Source organism: Corapipo altera, unplaced genomic scaffold, assembly GCF_003945725.1.
Source record: "Corapipo altera isolate COAL_440 unplaced genomic scaffold, ASM394572v1 22b, whole genome shotgun sequence".
Classification (NCBI taxonomy): Eukaryota; Metazoa; Chordata; class Aves; order Passeriformes; family Pipridae; genus Corapipo; species Corapipo altera.
In genome coordinates this window covers 9117843-9141340 of record NW_020884876.1, presented here as the reverse complement: position 1 = coordinate 9141340, position 23498 = coordinate 9117843, and the positions used below count along the sequence as shown (strand labels likewise).

Here is a 23498-nt window from a genome sequence, read left to right as displayed (position 1 = left end):
ATTACTTATTAGTAAGTAATCTTGCATATTGATGTCCCTTTGATACAACAAAATTTGAGGGTATGTAATAGGTTAACTTTGAGGACATTTAAAGTTTCTAGTGGTACAAAAGAAATTTTGTGTTGAAATGCAGGAGTGGGTTGTATGTGAAAACATTACTAGGCCTGTGGAACTTAAGAGACACTTTAGGAAAAGTTCAGACATTCAAAGGCAGAAATTTCTTTTTTGATTGTTCAGTAGTACCTGTTCAAAATAAGAGCAGTTATGCTCACCTCCTAAAATTTCTAAAAAACAAACATTTTCTCTATTAAATTTTAATGGCTACATTTGTTTTGAAGGGAGACAATATGGTGAATATTCTATTTCTAGTCTCATCAGATGCTACAGTCAAAGATTTTAACAAGTATTTGGAAAAACATTGAAATTTTAGTGTAAGAACTAATTTCCATAGGAAAAGTGAAAAAAGACTGATGATTTCTTTTCTATTTACATTTTTTTTCCCTCTTTGCAACCCAAAGAACAGCTGGCATTTTCATTTTTAGGAAAATTCACTTCAGTAATATAAAGGATCCTCTGTAAAACATCTCTCTTTTTTTCATTTGTCAGGTGTAATTTTAAGCTTTTCAGAGTATAGTGACCTACCAGTGCTGTATCAACAGGGCTAGGGAGATACAGCAACTTTTTCCTTATTCTAGTTTGATAACTCTTAGAATCATGAATTGTTGATACCAAGTTATTGCCAGACAGTAGAAAAACATCATACCTTGGTTTATCTCTAAAAATATGAGTCATTTCACCACAATCATATCGGGATATGTTTCATGCTAAGGAAAGGTTTACTCAATTGAAAAGAAATCAGGTTTGGGTTAGTTACAGTGACAAAGTAATTTCAGAAAAGGCAAATGGAAGATGAAAATTCTTTTTATGATGCAAGTACATACAAAATTAGTTTTTTGTCATTAAAAACACATACAAAGAAATGCATCAAGGAAGAAGTTACATATTAAATTTAAAAATTAAAAACAGACATGGATTTGTATAACATTAATATTTTAAAAATTAAGTCTTTTGCATATGCATTTGAAAACATGCCTTAATAGTATTATATCAAAGAAATACCCACTGAGCCTGTACCTGGTCATATTATTTATTTAAAATCTTTATTGATGTCCTTTGCAAGCTTGTTTGTGCGTTTGCTTCTTTTGTGAATTATAAGGTTATCAATAGCTTGTAAAAGTAAATAACGTCTCCAGTCATTTCACTGGATAGCTATTACTTATCCAAAATCTCACTTCAGCAATGGAATTATAAAAGGTGTACAACTGCAACAACTGCAATAATTACTTTAACTATACTGTAAATAAAACAGAAACTGCATAACCACTTTTTATATCAGATTTCTCTAAGGACTGTAATGGTTTAAGGAGCTTTCACTGTACTGTAGTGGGAAAGCCTACTTTATTCATTTAAAGCCTATTAAAAAGACAACTGTAGAAGTATAAAACAACACTGCATAAACATCATAATTATAGAATAAATAGATTTCCATCAACAAAGAATATAACATTATGTAAAACTTCTTTTTCCCCAAAAACAAAATCTGGGGGGTTTAGTGTTTCTTTCAGTTTTGGATTATTAGCATACATTCTTCCTAACTTTGGTGGATAAACAGCCTTGTCTTGTTTAGCCATTTCTGATACTGAGACTTAGAGCTTTGATTTGATTCTGATCCCTCAACACACATCATGTGTTCAGGGATGTGTAAATTTGAATTTGGAGGTTGCCTGCTGACTTCTAAGTAAATAGGAATTTATGCAGGCACCAGCATTCTTATAATTATTTTGTTGGTTGTCTTGCTGGATCACATCTAAGAAGTACAAGAATAATCTGAGAAGTAAGTATATGTGCAAATATGTTACTGGAGAAAACTGTATGGTTTTATCTCTGTAAACTATAGATTATAAAATGGTTTTTGTTATTTCTGTGGTTGGGGTAACAACTCTGGCTAGGACATCAAGATCCCATCAAAGTTGTCTTTGTAAAAGTGTCTAAAAGAGAGCTCAAAAGACTGAAATATTTACGCTGTGTGTGGCATTGCTTTCAGATCCTCCCCTCAGGTAATGAAGATCATATCTCAATAAAAGATCATATCTCTGAAATATGCAGGAGTTACAACTTCTGGAATTCTGGTTCCTCCATAGTTTTTCACAGTTCTTTCAGTTCACTTTTGTTCACACCTCTAATTTCTTCCACAGTAGAATCTGTTTTTCAGGAGTTTGTTTCCCCCTGAAGCTGTGTGTCACGAAAAAAGATAGTGGAATTCACATCCTCCCTTCCCCCAGCATCATCCCATTCTTCCTGACAACATTGCTCTCATTTCTGCATCCCAGTCTCTGAGGTTCAAAGAAAAATGCTCTTTTTCATGTTATCCTTGTCTCTTCTGCACATTCTGGCTGCTTTTTAACAGAAAGATACATGTTGTATATATGAGCTGCTTAAGCAGAATTAAAAATCTTTACAGCTATCTTCAGAAATCTTTACTACACATCCTCTAATGTTCACAGATTGATTGTACTACATATTTCAAAAAATTCTAGGCCCACCTGCATAAATTCATTTCTTGGAAATATAACTTTTTTAGGCAACTATCAGACTGTAACAACAGTACGTTGCTTTAAAATTTTTCAACTTGCAATTACTTTTTTTTTTTTTGGTAAAAATCCCACCTTCTTCCGTCATGACTCCTGCAAAGAGAGAAGCAAAAAAGAGGCACCTTTACAGCTTGTTCTATATTACTGTGGTGTTCCCTCTCCTAAAAGGATTTCTCAGCTTTCTTTTAGGTAGACTTAGTTCACTTATGCATCACAGACTTTGGTCAAAATTGTTTTGAGATATGTTTTCTCCCTAAAAAATGAGAATTCATTAATGAAATTTACTTTTTTTAAAAAAAAGCTCAAGGGTCATAATGATTTTTGCATATAAATAGCCCACAAAACTGATATAAGTAGCTTCTGTCATCTTGTCCATGATAATTAAAGACCTGCCACAAAATACACCACATGCTAGTAATATATATCTTCTTTAATTTCATTCTTCGTTGCCTTGATAGAATTCTTTTAACAGAAACTTAGTGTTTATTATATTCTTTATTCAACATGCTACTAGAATGTGTTTTCAGATAACTGAAAACTACTATATGTAGAAGAAGTCTTTTTTTATTATATGCAGATGTAGTGCTTTGCAGAAGGTGAGAAAATCTAAACTGTCATGAAAATAGTGAATCTGTTCAACGTTTTCTTTATCTGTTTCATCCTTTTCCAGCTTAAAATGATTTTTTTTCCTTAAAGGGCACTTAAAGAAAATAAGATGCTTTCTATGTCAAAAGATCCTAGCAAAGTCCTCTCTCATTACTGTAATTATAACCCTATATGAGGGGAAGAATTTTAATGCATCGACAAATATACATATTAGGATGAACAAATTAGCCCTATGCATTCCATATGAGTAGTGCTGTCACAGGATATAAATATAAAATAGAAATACTGTGATATACACCAAAATCTTATCAGGCTCAAACAAGTATTCTAATTGTGCAAGTAAAAAGAACTGCTGTAACAAGGGGCCTTGGTGCCTGCAGGCAAGCCTTTGATTCTGTACCTTTCCGTCTTGTAACATTCTGCACTGAATATCCTTGTAGCCTTTCTCAGCACAACTTAAAAGACCTCTAATAATTAAAAAAGGCAAGAAGAGTATCACCTTAGCTACCACTGTGTGACAGATTCTGTTACTGTGGATATTACTTAGAAAATTAGATGAACAATACTAAAGTAGTCATTCTTGCAAAACTAGCCAAACATACTTAAAGAATTTATAAAACCACCAAAATATTGTTTTGATAAATAACTCTGGTCTTTGATAAATTAAAAACATTTATTTGCAGATTAAATATTATCAGTCAGAATCCTTAATCAAGTAAGTTGCAGTAAGTGACCTCATATTTCCATGACAGACAATAGAGTCAGAACATCCAATACAAAAACCCCTCTGCAGAACGCACTTTGAATATAAGCAGCACAGTCCAATGTGTTTTGAACTATCCTTTGCAAGGGCAAGATTACATATATTCATCATGCCTTTATATCCTGATGGTGTGCAGAGCAAGAAGGGAACTCTGACAGAACTCTGATTTCTTACTAATTTTTAGTCAATTTGACAGGTTGGTTCAAAAGTACAGAAGTTTTATGTCCCTTTTAAAAATAATATGTCAGCATTCTGGCCATAAAATAACTCTCAAATCTGCATGATATCCAGCTTTATTCAGTGATGCCAATCAGATGCTGTACGACTCAAGAAGCGTGTATCAGCTCAGGTGGGATCTGACGTGTAATGGGTTTGAACTACACTGACTACTGAGTAAAAACCTGTATGTAGTTTACTAATAAAGCACCACCACCAGTTCTCAAAGACACAAAAAATGCATCAACATTTCAAAAATATAATTTTTTTAATTTTTTTTTAATTTGCTCTTGTGCAGCTTCTCAGAACACAGGAAGGGTCGAGGATTACTCTTCTTGTGTAGCTTTAATTGGAGAGCTGGAACATGTAGGACTATGTACAGGGTTGTCAGCAGAGTAAGTGAAAACAACTATAACTTAGTTATGATTCTACTTGCTAGCTGATTGTAGACTCCTAGACTAAGGAGTATACTGTACAACCTAAATGACAATTGGGGAGCATGAGTAAGTGTTGTCTGTGACACACAACAGAATAACACTTCCATTACTGCATCTGAAATATTGTAAGTCCCCCCTGTTGTCTACTAAAGGTTGAAAGCTCAAGGACAGGCCTGCTTAGGATAGAAGACACTGATTAACATTTGCATTCAGTTCTCTTTCATGCAAATTTTACACTAGGAGTTTCATTTCACATTCGCTTTTATTCTGTTTTAGGTGTATCCAATATGTCACCTTTCGTTTTTCTTCCAAACAAACTCTAATGTCTGTAAACATTTAACATGTAACAACATAAATTTACATATTCTGTTCAATACCTACAAATCCTAATGTCCTAATGTAACCTATACTGCATAGATCATATGCCAAAGGAAGCTCTGCAAGGTCCAGATAGCCCACAGCTTCCTTTATAGCCATAGCAGAATGCTGAGTGCTATGACAGACTGTTTTGTACAAGCACATTCAAGAAAAGTGATTAAACATAAAGAAAAAAAAATCACATAGTCTTAAAGCATTAGTTCCAAATAATCGTACCAAACAGGAGTGTTATTACGGTTTTACCCAACTACTGTGTTTTCACACGTGCTTTCCCTCTCTTTCATTATAAGTAAAGAAACAGAAGTCATTATTTTATTAAGGAGATGAACCAGAAATAAAACACTTCTTTGTATAGCCTAATATTTTATAATAATGAAGAGAGTCTATACAAATTTGTATCCCCAAGATTGAGGGAATTCAGAAACAAATAAATTTAGAAGTTGCTGTAGGTTTCTGATTCACATAGTTATGAAGTGCGAGTAGTACTGAACAAAGTTTTTGCAAATTTTTTGTAATATTTATTATTACTTGAGTTTATTTGGAATGTAAAGGTATGTACATTAAATCCAACCCCTGAAATACAGTTGTAGTATAACTTATTCTGCTGAAACTATATATGATTATAAAATGTTTTTTAAACATACGTTTTTGCTTGTCATCCTGTATTCCATTTTGTGCATTCCAAATGAGCATTTCAATTATTTTCAATGTACTGATTACTTCTGGTTTGGATTTTTTTTTTCTTTTTTGATCCAAGTAGTTTGTTTGCTTAAGTAGACAGCAAAACATGAATAATGCTGCTTTCCATTTCCTTTTTCTACATGCACCCACTGCCTTCTCTCAGTATGAGCAGCATGAGCAGCACTGGAAAAAAATGCACTAGGGGACAGGTCTTCTTCAGGCTTCAGTGATTTATTAGGTTGTTTAAATAGATACATAAATTGAAGTTACAGTATTGAGAAGTCCCATGAAAAAAAAGTTCCCCATGAGTTTAAAGATATTTTAAAGTCTTCACTAAATTATTTCTTCACTGTATCCTTTTCTGGAAGCCTCCTGTGCACCACCTAGTAGAGTCCTCTCTATTCGAAAAGAAAATAAGTTATTAGATAAAAATATCCAACACAAGAACTTTAAAGTTCCAGAATGAAGGGATCAGGAACTACAAATACTAGAATTAAGTTTGTCCATGTAAATTTTAGCTAGGTGCTTTCTATCTATCATATGCTACAGTCTTTAGCTACGTGATTCCTTGCTATTTTTTCCAGACCCTCCCTTATTCAGATCACAGGAGCAGGCTGGGATGAACACCTTCCTGGCACAAAGACTGGCCCAAGGCATTTTGGACCATATAGTTGTTACTTTCCAAACCTTTGTATGATACTCACCACTATTCCATGGGTTTCACACATTACTATTAATTTAATTTCAAATTCCACCTGTGGGGTCTATAAATTAAAAACTTCAGCAAGAGTCAACAAGAGTCAGAAGTGCCAAAAGTTATATTGTTTCAAGGCTATGTCTAATATCCTCAGTGTCAAATAAGCATAGGGACTAAAGTAAAAGAACTAATTGATCTAAGTACACAACTTAAGTCGCTGAGCCCTATTGGGGGCAGGGAAGTCAGGATCATATAGGTCTTTCTATGTTCATGACACAGCTTACTGTTACAGCCATAGTGATGTGTGAAGCTGTGAATCTTCATCATTCTTTAAACAGACAACAAAATTTCAAGCCAGCTCCACAGACCCAGAAACATTGAATACACCACTTGTTTTCAACTCTGAGAAATACATTTTTAAGGGATGAGCAGCACCCTCTAGGAAGTCTATGACAGGATCTAGAATCCATTGCTACATAACAAAAACTTAATAAATGGAAAAGTCCTTCTGCTTTCCTTATTAAGCATTTTACAAATTCTGCCGGAAGTTTGAGAGGGGGCTAAGGACTGACAGCACCCTTCACTAAGTGATCCTCATTCATGCCCACAGAACATTCTTTGCTCAGTGAGGCAGAAGAGCTTTGAAAAAACAGCATAGGATCATGCAAATATGGAATGCATCAAAATGCAGATGCCTCAGAAAGAAAAATCTCATTTCACAGAGTTTGCTTTTACAACTGTGGTAATACTACTTGCATTTTATTTTAGTCTGGCTTGAGTTTTTCTTGTTTCTACAGGAGAGAAAGGTAACTGAAAGTGGTTATGTGTCGTGAAAAATCTTGGGTTTATTTTTTCCCTGCCCTTATCCTTATTCTGGTGCAAAGGAACAGCTTGGTTTCACTCCTTAAGGTTTCAGTAAAAGATACAGAATGACATAATGTCATAGTCATGTTTTATTTCAGTCGTTGTCAGGAAACAATCTCTCTGAACTTTTTGAGATTTGTGACCTTTTTCACACATTAGCATGCTGTGGTTATATAACAACTAAATTACGATTGCCATTTTAAGCCAAGCAAAGACTCCAGAAAACAAGCATTAAAACAATAGTATTTAATAATAATTACATAAAAGTGATTTTGGTAATTAATTTAATTTCTGTTGAGTTGCTAGCTAACCATATGGTTTACTTCAGAATCAATGAAGAATTTCCTTGGACTTTGCTTAACTGGGTGACATACAATTTAAGTACGTGAAGTGTGATAAATACAAGCTGTCTTGATGAAGATTGCTCTGTTGACTTAGATAATGATTGAATAAGAGAAGTGTAATAACAAATATATGCATAGATATTTTTAAGTAGAAATCAAGCCAGTCTGTTAGAATTACCAGTAGAAAGTTTACTATTGGTATCACTCTCCTTAGTTACATACTGCAAGCAGAAGCAGTGTCATGCACACAAAAAAACATTTTCACACTTGCTATGAGCCACAGGGTATAGTCAATCAAAGACCTTTTTTCCTTATTGCTTTGCAGCTGTAACTGATGCTGATAGAAAGCTAATAGATTACTCTTCTGGTGAACAAGGTTGCTGCTCTAGTCAGACTGAACACCCCATAAGGCTATATTTATTTTGATTTTCTGATAAGAAAGTTTACAACTTTGACTCTAATGATGAGGAGATACTTTTGCAGATCATTACTTGGCTAAAAGGACAATTTCACCATCATTGTTACTGAAGTAATTTAAAAAACAAATTTAAAAAGCACTAAATTTGCTACTAGTTTTCCAATGATGTACTAGTGCCAAACATTGTGGCACTAATGCACACCAGTAGATGATAGTAGCAACTTTATTCAAATATTTCAGCTTTCACCATTGCTGGGGGCATGGAATATGTTGTGTTTCACTGAAGAATACTTCTGCAGCCAGAGGACATAGTACTGCTGGAAGGCTGTATGCTAATGTCTTCAAGTTCCTGCAGCACTCAGTTTAAGCAGACTGGGGGGGAATAAAACCCTCAACTAAACTTAATTATAGTAAAGTATTAAAATTAAGGTTTTTTTAAAAATCAAGAGGGATTTGATTAGGTGCTAGTAAAAGTAGCATGCACAACTTTACACAGTACGAAAATAAATAATTTTTCCTCGGGTTTAATATTCAGATAAAAATTGATAAAATAAGCAGAAACTACTTCAGAATTCTGGATTCACTGAAAAAACCAACTTTTTTTTCTCAGTTTTGAAAATTTATTTATTGCCTTTACAAATTTCTCTATAGCTCTCACTCCACAAATTGTAATATTGATCTTGTAATTCCATCTTAGAGATTTATCAAATTGCTCAAAAATCCACAAGAATTAGTAAAACCTTGTCTGTTTTTTTTTTGATTCTCTCAGCTCACAGTTTAGTTTTTCCCAAAGGAACAGGATTTTAGAGCACCCATTACAGTTATACATTAACACTACAACTCTAAATCACTAGTCTGATACAACCACAGTACTACAGTCCCCAAGATCCCAGTCATACAGAGAGAGATCATTACATTGCAGTAAATGGCACTATTGCAAAGTCTGGTGAGTTCTGGGTTTTTTTCCTTTTGCTATCTGTAAGGACTCTAAGGCTATTACCCTCTCCTGACTTACATTTCCTGGTGAAGAAAAGTAACTTTAATGAGATCTTTACTTTTCTCCGCTTAAAGTATCAGACAGCCCAAGTGGGAAGTGCTAATTTATTTCTCTTCTCTGGCTTTCTGTTGATTAGACAATGCTCCAACAGCTGATAAAATGATTAAATGGTGCTAAATACTAGCACAGAAAAGCTGTGGTGGCCTTGCTTAGTCTTCTTCCTGATCATAAAGCTACAAAGCCTTTCAAGTTTTATGTCTGGGCCAAGTTGGGCTACATTAAACTGCATGGTTAAATCTAAGTGAATGAGATATATTCATGTTTGAAGACATTGTGTTTGTTTTGAAGGTTTGTTCATCTGTTAGAAAATTATCTTTGAAAAGGTGTTCTTTTTGTCTGTGAGAGCCAATGAAGGTAGGCAGCAGAGTCACCTTTGTTTTGTGAAGCAGGACAGGAAAGGCTAGGCTAAAAATTGCAGTCTGATGCTATGTTGTTAAGCCTCATATGTTGCAGCCCAGAAAAAGATGGTGTTACAGAGAAGTGCATTGTGTGCTAAGTTTACTGGGGAAAGAACAGATGACCATAGAAGGAGCTACTTTTTTTTGAGTTTATAGTTGAGACTGCAGCACCTTTCTGATTGTAGACAGAAATGCTTATACAAGAGCTTTTTGCAGTAAGGCGAATTTAAAGTGGTGAACAGATAACAGGCAGATTTTTCTCAGAGTACCAAGTGTGTTATGGTCACTCATATTCTATATATGTGAAGCTGGGGGGATTTTGAGGTTGTCAACAGAGAGGTCATAAGGGAGACAACAAAGGAAGTGGAATTAATTTCAGTTCTGGTTTCACTTGCACACACTGTAGACTATCAATGTAGTACATAATATTTCTCAGTCTATTTACCTGTTTCTCAGAAAAGAAATTATACCTGTCATTTATTTTCTCATTACAACATTTAAGGAACATGCCAAGAAGAGATAGCAGTACAAAAGCAAGTGTAATGGTTATTCAGATTTCTGAAAAAAAAGTATTCTTTAACATAGCTTTTGTGTTCTACAGCAGTAGGGGAAAGGTAGGGCAAGGCTAGAGCTCAATCCAGATTCTGTTTTTTCAGCTGTAATTTAGTCTTTGTCCCACAGATCAACCCAGGATCAGCTGGATTCCTTTATATACCCTTAGTTGCAAAGCTTGAGTGTATACCTTTCTAGCAAGAAAAAGGATAAATGGGGGTTTTTTTGATTGGGCTTGGGTGGGGTTTTTTGTGAATGTGCTACTTGCAATGTAGATTATTTTTCTTATAGTTTAACTTGTTGACATATGATAATGGAAATGGCCTCTGTTTTAAATAACTTCTCTAAAAAGGAATAAATACCCAAACAGGGATGGCTGTATCACTGCTTTCAGTACTAGACTGCTGCAGTATCTAGCATTTTAAGCTGTCCTCTGTTTTTCTTTTTTAAAGTTGTGTATAATCACTTATAAATCAGTGATATCAAAATACCCTTAAAATTCTTCCCGCAATTTTTGTCTCCACAATTTCAGTGATACTGCCTTTAATTATAGGATACAAACTACTTCTTACCAATACAATGTTATTTTAAGAACGCTTTGTAACCTTAAACAAATGTGTAACAAATATTTAGGACAGTATAAAGGACTTCTCCAGATGGCTTGATTATGACAGATAACCTTATTTATTGTTATGACAGTACAGGGCCAAGCTGCACCTGTGGTCTCTTCCCCAGTCTCTTGCAGGCTTCTATTTCAAGCAACAGACCTTACCAACACTTTGGCAGGATTGAATACAGCAGTTGACCTAACTTTAAACAGTAGCCCTGCTCTCAAATTCTTGCTCCAGTTTCATGTCAGTCGGTCCCTTATTCATCTTTTATACAACCTTTACAAATATTTCTTCAGACAGAATATGCCACCATTTCTTCTTTTATTTTACTGTTGTTAGTCTTAATACTAGGACACTGCTCTCTTTTTTGATAGGGTGAACCTGGTGAGCCCAACTGTAAATTTTGATGTTGTCTCAATGATACAATTCTGTAACGTTTTGTGACAAAGATCAAAGTTACAAAGAGTATCTCCCTATATAGATGTATGTTATCCATTCCCTGCAGAAACACATCACAGGTACAGGAAAGGTTGATCATAATAGGTTCTCTTACCCAGGTCAGTGGAACATGCAGGTGGCTGAGCTGCAGGAGGTGGTGATAAGGCTGTATAACATCAGGGAAGCTGAGAAGGAGTTAAATAGCTGGTTCCAAGTGCAGTCTTCAGTGAACCCAGAGCCTGCAGCCAAACTGAAAACTTCCCCCAACAGCAGACACAGTAGGGAGGGGGCCAATAATGCATAAGAATGGGAGCTTGAAATGGCAAGGACCAGCAGGAGAAAGAGACTTCCCTGAAGCCTGAGGTGCCCTTATAGAACCCCTTCACCACTCTGCAAACTGAAGAGGAAATACCTGTCACATCAGGAGAGATACTGGGGCCAAACAATGCAGCCCAACCAGCTCCCTGCATAACAACTAGTGTGACTAAGAAAAGGCAACAGGTAGTAAATACTGGGGGACTCTTCCAAGACCTATAGAGGCACACATTTGACAACCTGAAGTACTCCCTGGAGAGGTGTGCTACTTACCTGGGGCTCATATCAGGGATGTCACCGGGAGGCTATCAAGCCTCATGCAGTCTATCCACTACTATCCACACAGCCAGGAGCAGTCTGAAGAGTATAAAGAACGATTACAGAGTCCTGGAAGCAGCAGTATGGGAGTCTGTAGCACAGGTAGTTTTTTCATCAATCCTGCTGGTCAAAGGAAAGAGGTTTGAAAGGGCCAGTTGAATCTGGTGAATCAACAAATGATTACAGCACTGGTGCCACAACTGGATGTTTGTCTACTTACACCATGTCACTCACTGTGAGAAACCTGGTTTACTGTGGGCTGATGGAGCCCATCTGTCAGAGAAAGAGAACAGCACCTTCATTGATACCTTTGCCAAGCTATTGAAGAAGACATTCAATGAAACTTTCCAGGGATGGGGGACCTCGATCAGTCCCACTCCTACCAATTTGGTGTCAGTACCAGAAATAGATGACCAGAAATTGCAGAGGTATCACAGGTCAGCAGGAATGCACCTGAAGAGCAGCACAAAGTAATTCCAGCCACTCCAGTTCATTGGGGGCGCAACTTAAATGCCTCTACATGAGCGCATGTAGCATGGATGATAAACAAGAGGAGTTAGATGTGTGGATGCCTGTGGAGATATGATTTTATTGGCTTCACAGAGATGTGGTGGTATGGCTTCTATGACTGGAAGGACAGGTTCTTTAGGAAAGACAGGCAGGGGAGACCAGGGGGTGGTGTTACCCTCTCTGTCAATGACCAGCTGCAGTGCTAGAGCCCTGGCTGGGGATGGATGAGGAATCGACCAAGAGCTTATGGAACACGATTAAAGGGAGGGCGGGGACATTACAGTGAGGGTCTGCTACAGGCCACCTGACCAGGAAGACCACGCAAATGAGGCCCTTTATAGACAGATGGGAGCAGTCTCATGTTCACAAGTCCTGGTCCTCATGGGGGACTTAAACCACCCTGATACCTGTTGGAGGGACAGTGTTACAGGGTATTATTAATCCAGGAGGTTTCTGGAGTGTATCAATCATAACTTCCTTCTCTAAGTGATAGAGGTGCCAAAAAGAGTAGTGCTATGCTGGACCTTGTTCTGACCAACAAGGAGGGGCTGGTGTAGAATGTGAAGCTGAAGGGCAGCCTTGACTGTGGTGTCAAGGAATTTTTTTGAAGAATGTTAGGAGAAGATCAGATTCAAGATCATCTAAGGAATCTGAAGGTGCACAAGTCCCTGAGACCTGGTGAGATGCATCCACTGGTCCTGAGGGAACTGGTGGAGGAAGTGGCACTATCCATCATTTTTGAGAAATCATGGCAGTCTGGTGAAGTTCCCACGGACGGGCAAAGGGGAAACATAACCCCCATTTTTAGAAAGGGGAAAGAGAGAAGGCGCAGGGCACTACAGGCCAATCAGTCTCTCCTCTGTTGCCAGCAAGGTCATGGAGCAGATCCTTCTGGAAACTAAGGCACATGGAAAAAAATGGTAGTGACTGGTGACAGCCAAAGTGACTTTATTAAGGGTAAATCATGCCTGAAAAATTTGGTGGCTGCCTTTTACAGCATGGTAGATAAGGGAAGAATAACTGATATTATCTACCTGGACTTGTGCAAAGCATTTGAAACTGTCCCACATGGTAAACCAAAGACACATGGATTTGATAGATAGACCACTCAGAGGATAAAAAATTGACTGGATGGCCACAGCTGTAGAATTGCAGCCAATAGATGGATGTCCAAGCAAAGACCAGTGACAAGTGGCATTCCTTAGACATTGCTATTGGGACTGGTGCTGGGATTGAGTGCATCCTCAGCAAGTTTATCAACAAGACCAAGCTGTGTGGTGTGGTCAACACACTGGAGAGAAGGGTTCCCATCAGAGGGAACTGGACAGGCTTGAGAGGTGGGTCTGTGCAAACATCATGAAGTTCAACAAAGCCAAGTGCAAGGTCCTACAGTTGGGTTGGGGCAATCCCAAGCACGGGTATAGGCTGGGCAAAGAATGGATTGAGAGCAGACCTGAGGAGAAAGACTTGAGGGGTGTTGGTTGATGAGAAGCTCAACATGACCCGTCAAAGTGACCTTGGAGCCCAGAAAGCCAACCGTATCCTGGGCTTCATCAAAAGGAGCATGGCCAGCAGGTCGAGGGAGGTGACTGTGCCCTTTCTACTCCGCTCTTATGAGACCTCACCTGGATTACTGCATCCAGGTCTGAGGCCCCCAATACCCTAATGCTCCTGTTGGACCAAGTACAGAGGAGGGCCATGGAGGTGTTCAGAGGGCTGGAGCACCTCTCCAATGAGGACAGACTGAGAGAGTTGAGGTTGTTCAGTCTGGAGAAGAGTAGGCTCCAGGGAGACCCATCAGCCTTCCAGTACCTAAAGGGGGCCTACAAGAAAGCTTGGAGAGGTGTTTTTGACAAGGACATGGAGCAAGAAGACTAGAGGTAATGGCTTTAAACTGAAAGAGGATAGTATAGATAATAGGAAGCAATTCTTTTACTATGAGGGTTTTGAGGCACTGGCACAGGCTGCCAAGAGAAGTTTTGGAGGTCCCATTCCTGGAAGCATTCAAGACCAGGTTGGGTGGGGCTTTGAGCAACCTGTTGTAGTGGAAGATGTCCCCGCCCATGAAGGGTGGTTAGAACCAGGTGGGTTTTCAGGTCCCTTCCAGCCTAAACCATTCTAAGAGCATGGCAGCACGATTGTGTACAAGTAAGCATGACGTTACTTTAAAAAGCCCAGATACTTCATATATAAGCTCAACTGTTACTACATAACCGTGTTTCATTCTCACTATCTCTCCTGCATTGTTTTTCAAGTGCTGGCTTAATCCCTTCCTTTCTGTGAGATTTTTGTTAACAGTTTAATATCTTTTTTTGATCATAAAATTCCAAGGAGAAAAAGAAAACTGTTAATCTAGCTAAATTCAGACAGACAGAAATTTCTCAATTAGTAGTTCTTATAGTCTTGTCTTAGTAAGTCTTCGAATTTCTACATTATATCTTTTCTGTGATAGGCTTGGGTTTTCTTGCTAGCAAAGTTTTATCCAGCAAGCTGTAATGATGTCAGCAGCCAAATGGAAGAACATAAAGTATTTTTAAAATGTTATAGATAACCCCTTTGTCCCCTAAAATTAATAGACATTGTTATATTTTAATGATATACTGACATAAGAATAGTACCATAATGTTCTTAACTTCTTCAGTTCTTAACAATGTAATAATTTAATCAAAAACAAACAAAAATTTCCCAATCAATAATGAAGAAAAGAAAAATGTTGATATAATTTGTCTAGTTTCTGCTGTGATCCTATGAACTAACACAGAAATTGAGATAAGGAAAGTTAAGAAAAAGTTGACAAATAAAAAGGATAATTGGGTAGCAAAATGAGGCAGCAAAATGCTGAAACCCAAGTTACCACATACAGGTGTATCCTAATTTAAAACAAACTCTTCTCTTATTCATTAGTCAGCAGTGGTTGTTGTCTTGACAGTAGAAAACACGGTAGTACTGCTGTCTGATTAATAACTTCCATTGGCAATTTGGGTGTTGCTGACTACAATGGAATCATTTTCAAAGTGACTCCAATGTTATGATAAATGGATGGATTTCAGAAAGAGGGCTTGATCTGTAGACAGTGCTGGCCGTGGAGAAATTGTTCTCTGCTTTGTTTTGCTACAACTAAATTTCAGTTAAATTTTGATTCGTTTTTATTTATACTTTTGCATTTTCCAGTGCCTTATTATGAGCTTCTGCATAGTTCTTACATAAATATTTTTCTGATGTTACTATTGCTTCAGCAGAAACTGCTGAAGATAAGAAATGTTACTAGGGGTTAAATCTACATATTATCTTTATTGACTTATCTCCACTCCTTGTGTGAGCATATTGATATTCATCTAGAATTTTAGATTCTTAGTGTTTTTCAAGAGTAATCAGTTTGTTTAATCAGTTTGCATAGAATAAACTTTGATACTTAAATTCCAAACCCATAGCCTGTTTCTACATTGAAAGGCAAGTATGTGTTCTGTAGGCTTCTTGGCTCTGAACACACACTAAAGTTATTTCTTATAGGAGACTCTCAGAAATTTTATTAAAATGTTAATTTATCTTTAACTGGAGGAAGTAACATATATATGGGGATAAATGGATCAATTTTTTTCATTGTTCTGATCTCTTTCTGAGGAAAAAAAAAAAAGTTAAAGCAGAATAAAATGAACCAAAATAGAGTAATTTGTTTTTTCCCTTGAAGAGTAAAATACTAACCATATGAAAGACAGCAAATACACTTTAGTATAAATAGAAAAATATTTCTATTTTTTTGTGTTATTAATTTTGTGATAGGAAGCAGGAAACACACTGATCAGTAGCAATAGAAATAAGAAATAAGGACCTCCACACAGTACTGTCCATCAGTATTGGCTAGTATTATAGAAATTGGGAAATCCCTACCATATCTCCTGTTAACATAGAAATTTGCAGATAAATGTTTAATGCTGCATTAAAATTTATTTCCACGGCACCTCTGAAAATCTGACTGTAAGATGTAGATTAATTGCAAGTAAGTTCAATTAGAACTCACCAACATGTTTAAGTTAGGAGCCTTGATTCTCAATACTCCCACTATAACAAGTGGAAACATAGTAGCTCATTTAAGTCTGATGTGTTATCTGGAAGTGCCTTTCCTTCACTCTGTTGACCAGAAAGGAAATGTTGGACAAGGTGTCAAACTTTCAACCTTCAGTAAAGGGTTCAAAGTTGCTCAGGAGAGTGCCTGAAGTAATATTACTATTGTTCCTCTTTCTGATTGCCTGTCCAATAAATGCTATATAGCATTCTTCATTGATAAGAAACATTTTGGAATTGCTGTTTTTTGTTATCCTTTCCATGTGAATTCATCTAGCTATAAGTTATTTTAATGATAATACATGATACCGTGTGGTTCTCAGCAAGTTTTGTGTCAAATATTCAGTGCAACTGTGTTGACATTCTGCCAGGCTCTTGGTGAGAGCTGCTTGTAAGAAGTCTCGTTGAATCTGATTCAGTTTAAGGGTAGGTCACAAATCTCAGTCACAGCTCAGCAGATCACCCAGATTTTATTGTCTGAGTTAGCCTCTTTTATGGCTGGCTTCCAAACCAGTGTATTGTAGTATGAGTTCAGAAGAGGCAAACTAGGAAACATGAAGGACTGAGAAGGCACCATGCTGCTAACATGCGATCTGTACTTTGCTAGCAGTCCTCTGGTTCAGCTCTTGGCATTGTCCCTTGTGAATAACAACAAATTAAATCATTATAAAAATTGATATAATTGTTTAGAGGAACAAAGATTCTCTGTCTCTTCTGGAGTTTAGTGTGTCTATTATCTCTGCCTTCTTCTTAATCAAGAGGAGCAGCTGACAAGAAATGTTTTAAGTGTGACTAGCAGGAGACCACAGATAACAAGACTCAGCACTTTTCTTCAGTTCAAAGAATACAAGTGACAAGCTCTGGATAAATTCCTTTCTGTTTTTATTTAAAAGTACCTACCCATGGTACCAGCCAATATTAACTATGGTATTTCCTGAAATCTATTATCATGTGATAAATAACTTGGCCTACAGAGAAGTAAATACCAGATTTTGTAATATACCTATATCCATAGCAGAATATACTCTATTTTGCACTGTAATACAATTCACAGAATGAAAGTTAAACTTTTAAAAAGAAGTTTCAGTACCATCATTCTCAGGGGTGTATTACTGTGTACTGCCAGCATATCTGATGGTCTGGATTTACTCACTGATATCTGCTAGTAAAGACAGCAATATTCCAAGTCAGTACATGCTGGAGAGTGCTTCTGTGTCTATTATGTAGAAAACAATTTTTGGCTGGAAAAATTAAAAGAAAGTATTTGAGCATGGAATGTTAGAAATGTTTATTAATTGTATTAACATGAATTTTCTGAATGTCATTAGCATAAAGTATTATTCACATTTTTCTTAATGTCATGCTCCCTCACTCTAGTATTAGTTTCATCACTAATTGTTATTTAGAATAAAACAATTTAAACTATCTACTAGGAATAGCTACAGCTTTTTTGCTGTTAAGTTTGCTGCTGGTTTTCATTACCCCTCAGGTATATTGATTAGATTGGAAATTTACAGCATGTATTTCTCAAAAAAGTGTTTGAGAAAAATATCTGTCTCTTAGAGGTATTTACAAATATCTTAGGAAAAGACCATGAAATATAATTTCAATTAAGGTCATAATAGTTTTTCTGCTATTCTCAGATGGATAGTAAATCTTTCCCTCTTTTTGATGTGCCTTCCCATTCTGCTCTTTTTCTGTGCAATAACCTTTATAATTATTATTAATTATATCGTGTTAAGTATATGTTAGCTTCAGTGCTCCAAGAAACTAAAATATTTGTAAAACTAATTTTTTATGACCATTTTATGACTGTATTTCTGTCTTTATTTCTATACTGGAACATTTTTTTTGTCTTGTCTCAGCCTTCCTAAACCAGTTGTTTTGGTTTTTCATACATACATTACGTTTCGTATTTCAGACATTGCTAAACAGGTTTTTTTCTTGTTCTCTAGAATATAAACTTATTTCTTCTCAAGTTTTACCCCTTTTCATGCCAGAGTTATTAGCTGACATGTTTAGTTTCCAGACCAGCTTTTAAAATTTGTTTTCCTTCCTTTAATTTGTAAATTATATAATCAATTATTTATACATTATTTCCCTAGTGAATTCTAGGCAGAATGTGTGATTGTCCTCAGATAAGTCATGCCACAAGGAAAGCTCTCTCAGACAGCTAACACCAGTTAGCCCAGTTAGTTTTTAACCTCTCCTGAACCTTGGTATGTCTAAGGCCAGCCTAAAACTGCTTACATACTGGATCATTTGGTGGATGAAACTGATGCATTGCACAAACCCGTTTGCCCCCTTTTGCTGAATTTACGTTGGTTTGCCTATTGCACACAAAGTCAGAAGATGGTCTGGGCAAAGAAAACTGTCTATGAGAGAGAGAAATACAATCTAACTTCAGCATCAGCCTAGCATCAATAATTTTATGAGGGTCTAACAATCCTGTTGGCATTTGTACAAGCTGGCTGAAATTTGAGTGGTGTCCACATAGTATTACAGAACTTGCCCACTTTTTCTAGGCAGTCCTACATACACAAAAATACTTTTCCATTCTGAGATTAAGTGCAAGAAATAGATTTATGCGCCTTGCATTGTTACTAATAATGTCCCATAGCTGTTCATTTTTTAACTAAAGAACGAGTTTTATAAGTAGATGACATACTGTCTTCTAGACTCTAATTAAAACTTATTTTTGGTCCTTAGGTGTAATGACTACTCTTTGGAGATGAGTTCTTAATTAATGCACAGAGATCCTGAAAGTCCCACCTCTCAACAGTAATGATTGACATCCAAGGATACATAAATTGCACTAATTGAGCTTTCCATTTATAAATTTTTCTGCAGCCAACTCATCAGAAAAGGTAGGAGAACAGAAGAGCATAAGTTATTTTGCAATCTTCTATATTTTCCTGAGGTGGGGAAAAATCTTGCAGAACTATTGAACATTTATTACTATGAGTGTCGACTCTTCAGATTTTAGATGTAACATTTTTTTTGTTATGAAAATTAGCATTTTTAATTCAGTGATATATAGTTGAATAACGGCACATTATTAACTATTCAAAAAAAAAGAATGTGTTATAAGTCAGTGGGCAATGCTTTGGATGGCAAATAGTGATAGATAGCAATATATGCTTTCTGAAAAGAAGTTGTGTAGTTTTAAAATGAGATATTTCAGTGTGTGAGTAGTGGCTTATCTTAAATGTTCTCCTAATTTTGACCCACAGTCAGAATCAGAGATTTTATAATATTTGTTAAACAATTACTTATATCTAGGATTCAATTTAGTACTTCAATAATAAACTTTTCTTTGTGTTTAATTTAACTTCATATTTTTCTGGAGTCAGTTAAGATGAAGTAATTGAATAAAGTCCAGTATTCTCATCTGAGCTGAAGTCTACAATTAGATACTGATAAGAACATGGTAGATGGAGAGGAACAAAGGGTGCTGGTATGTATCAGAGAGATATTTGGCAGAGCAATTGCATTGCAAATGATATATAGGAAGTACAAGAAGCAGCCAAGGGGGGGGGGAAATAAATGGAAAGGATGCCAAACATATGCCTACATAAAGATTTATGTGTGTTTTAAAAAGTAATCCAGGGTGCAAAAACAAGATATTTGGTCTTGGAAATTTTATCTGACCATGATTTTTTTAACTGGAAAACTTAGAACACTTTAAAGTTAACTTATTTATTCCTTATTTATAGCTTTACTTTTTGGTGACATAACATATCTCAGTGAAAATTAAGCTCATGAAATAGGCATCAGACTTTCATGAGAGAAATCTGTTCAGTTTCAAAGTTTGTATTTTACGTTTACCTGGTATCTATGCTCTTTTCTAGAAATTGGAAGCATTCAAGGTGTGGGGAAAAAATCTGAACATATTTCAGAAGTGATATTTTAGGATTCTAAAAACAAGTCACAGTTTAATTGGAAGGGTTAAGCTTGAGAGCTAGAGAAATTACACTTTCTTGGGGAATATCCATACTGTAGAAGATTAAAGTATAAATGCTTAATGATATACCCTTAAATCTGGAATACAAACAGTTGTTTATATCTCAATGAAAAGTGAACAGATACATGGGAAAAATGTAAACATATATATGTGTGAACTGGGGCCTCTAACTTCTGAGATGTTTTACCCCTCAACTGCAGCATGAAGACCATAAAGAAAGGGATTGAAAAGAAAAGCAATGATTACGTAAGGGAGGTCCTGGACAGTCATCCCATTAAAGCAGTACACTGACTTTGCAACATCCCCTTTGTGTCCAACAAGGTTCTAAAAATGTGTGTTACCTGTGCAAGACTACAGAATAAAGCCAACTGGGATTATGGGAGCAGAGCAATTTAGAGTGCGGACCTTTGTATTCCTTCAATAAAAATATGAGGATGAAGTGAAGCAAAACTTAGAGTTAGGAGTACAAAGATATAAGTGGAGGCTAGAGAAAAAAGTGGGAAATAAAAAAAATTATTAGAATAGTGACTATTCTAAATATCTTTCATATCTAGAATAATTTTATACTCTTGAAATTAGTGCAAAACTATTAGTAGATCTTTTATGAGAATGTTAATTTCATCTTCTTTCTGATATAACTCTTCATCCAAAGTAACCCCTTGCAAACTTTTATACTTACCTATAATTTATAATGTTACTGTGATTTCCATATTGTATGTATGGAGGCATAATATCTAGGTATTAAGTAAATTTTTCTCTTAATTGCTAGGCATGCAATGTGTATTCTTTCCACTCTAATTTGGCTAATTTGAGGAAGATGAATTGTTAAAACATTTTGGTAGAACCAAAAAATGTTTTTACTTGTTAAGGACAACAAAGATGCTTTTGTACAACATAATACAGCCACTAGTCTGGCAAAGTCTAACTTTATTATCACGCCTTCAGAACGTGTGTAGTTTTATACTTATGAAATGGTAAAATCTCACTGTAAGTTTCACTAGACTGTATGTATGTAGAAATAGCTATTAACAGGAAACATATGCATGCATTCAGAGTGTTGGCAGCAGTTTTAAACTATAGTTAAAATGTGTTTTGTGCTAATTCAAAATAATAGTTCTAGCTATAACAGCAGCTTTAAACATCATAGCAAATGTCAGATCAACTGAGGCCAATGTATGACTCTTGCATATGGTAATCAATTAGACATTAATGATAGGTATTTCATCTTGAATAGCTGCAACAATAAATTATTTTCAGGGTAACATGGTGGAGCCTAGTCTCCTTTGGCTTTTGGAACCAGTAAAATAACAGAACATCAGTCAAATTAATAAAGTGTGCCCTTATTACACATTCTGCATCCGAACATAAACTGCCAGCATATGATTGAAGACTGCAGCTGTTTCAGTTATATCACAGTCACATCATAGATATTTTATAGTTATAGCAGAGAGAGAGTTCCAGGGACAACCCAGTCACCTTGAAGACATACAGAGTTCAGTGGAACCTCACTAAATTGCACCTTGATACCATATGAAACTGGTAGGATATCTATTAGATATGGCATATATAATTTTCACATTAAAATTTTTGTATGCATGTTTTATGCATTGCCTGTATGTCTTCTCAATAAATCCAGGCTTTTGTTCACAAAAAAGTTCAGCATTTCGTGTTTGCATATTTTAATTTTGAATTGGTAGTTGCCAAAACCAAAGGATTATTCACAGCCAAAATGGCTGTGTTTTACCGCACATTTTCAGGTCATATGAAGACATTAAAAAAATATCTAACGATCATTAAAATATTTTAAATGCAAGATGGAATATTAAATTCTGTTTTTACAGCTGTTGGCACATTTTTCCATTTCGTCTCATGAACTAGTGTTTCGATTAATTTTGATGAGTTTTCCTATTGGCTTTTTACAAAAGTAGAATTTTACCTATTCGATTTTTAGACATAATCAGATGTGTTTTAATAACAACAGGCTACTTGTTGTATATTTTCAGATTTCAGTATGAGAAACACCAAGAGGAAGAGATCTTAGTAAGAAACTGATTCAAAAGATTATTTCTGAAAAATATGTTTAAGAATGAACACAGGGTATCTAACTAGTGTATTACAAAAAAATTAAACTGGCTACTTCTTTGTCTGGAATTTTAAAGATACTCACAAAACACAAAACCTGAGCCTCATTGTTTTAGTATCACATTAGAATTCACTGAAAGAATATAATTTTATCATTTAAGTAGCCAAGCACTACAATAAAATACAGGCAGCCACTCAATCTGATATTTAAATCTTAATTGTTTCGCAAAGTTTGGGATTTAATTCCTGAAGCAAAATGAAACAAAACCAAAAAGTGCCCAAGTTTACTTTAGGAATAGCTCAAATAAAAAATACAACCTTGTGTTCTTAGCTATTCTTCCTAAACCTATTCTTCACACTTTACAGATAAAGAAACGTGTGTATTTCTTCTCATAAATCCCAGTGTATGTAGGGAAAAAAAAATCATTTGCAAAGCTAAAGTTAGGTGAGATAATAATCTATTATGGTAACAGTCAAATTATTTGTTGTGTCATGAAGGGTTATGCTTTAATTAAGCAATAAGTCATGACAGGGTGTGAATTGCAAATGTAATAATTCTTGTCTAGTGTATTGCTAGGCAAGAGGCCAAAGGCATAGTGCCATAGCGCAGGGATGAATTATTATGCTGTAATTTAAACAATACAATATCATATTGCAATAACTGCAAAATATTATATTTAAAATTTAAAAATACATATTATAATTTTTCTATGTCTAATTACTCCTCCAATAAACTATCTGGTTGCAAAGGCTATCACAGAAAATACATATTTTCTATTTAATATATTGTGTTCAGATTTAGGTTGCAAATAAACTTTTGTTTCTGGGAGATTTGAAGGATGTTATTTTGATACCATTTTTCCTAAAATAAATAGAAAACATACAGCTCTGAGAAACAAATGTTCCCAAAAGTCTTAATTTGAGTTGTAGTCTAGTTCTGTTTAGTGAAAAGAAAGGGCTTTGTGAAATTCCTTTTACCTAGGAGCCTTACATTTAGTGTAGGCTTTGTTATAACACTTACCTTTTGAAAACACAATTTTTCTACTTTCCATTCTTTCTTATTGACACTTCATCAGAAGACACATTATTTGTAAAGCCCTTCAAATTCATCTCTTAGGCTAATGTTTTTTAAAAAA

At 35.6% G+C, this 23498-nt stretch overlaps 1 protein-coding gene across 1 annotated transcript in view; it reads left to right on the top strand.

Moving 5' to 3' along the window:
* Positions 1-23498, top strand: part of TENM3 (teneurin transmembrane protein 3) — a 1300501-nt gene that overhangs the window by 678463 nt on the left and 598540 nt on the right. Inside the window, exon 9 of the mRNA XM_027636350.1 lies at positions 19026-19183. The gene's annotated coding sequence lies outside the window, so the exon portion shown is untranslated. The remainder of the gene's footprint in view (positions 1-19025; positions 19184-23498) is intronic.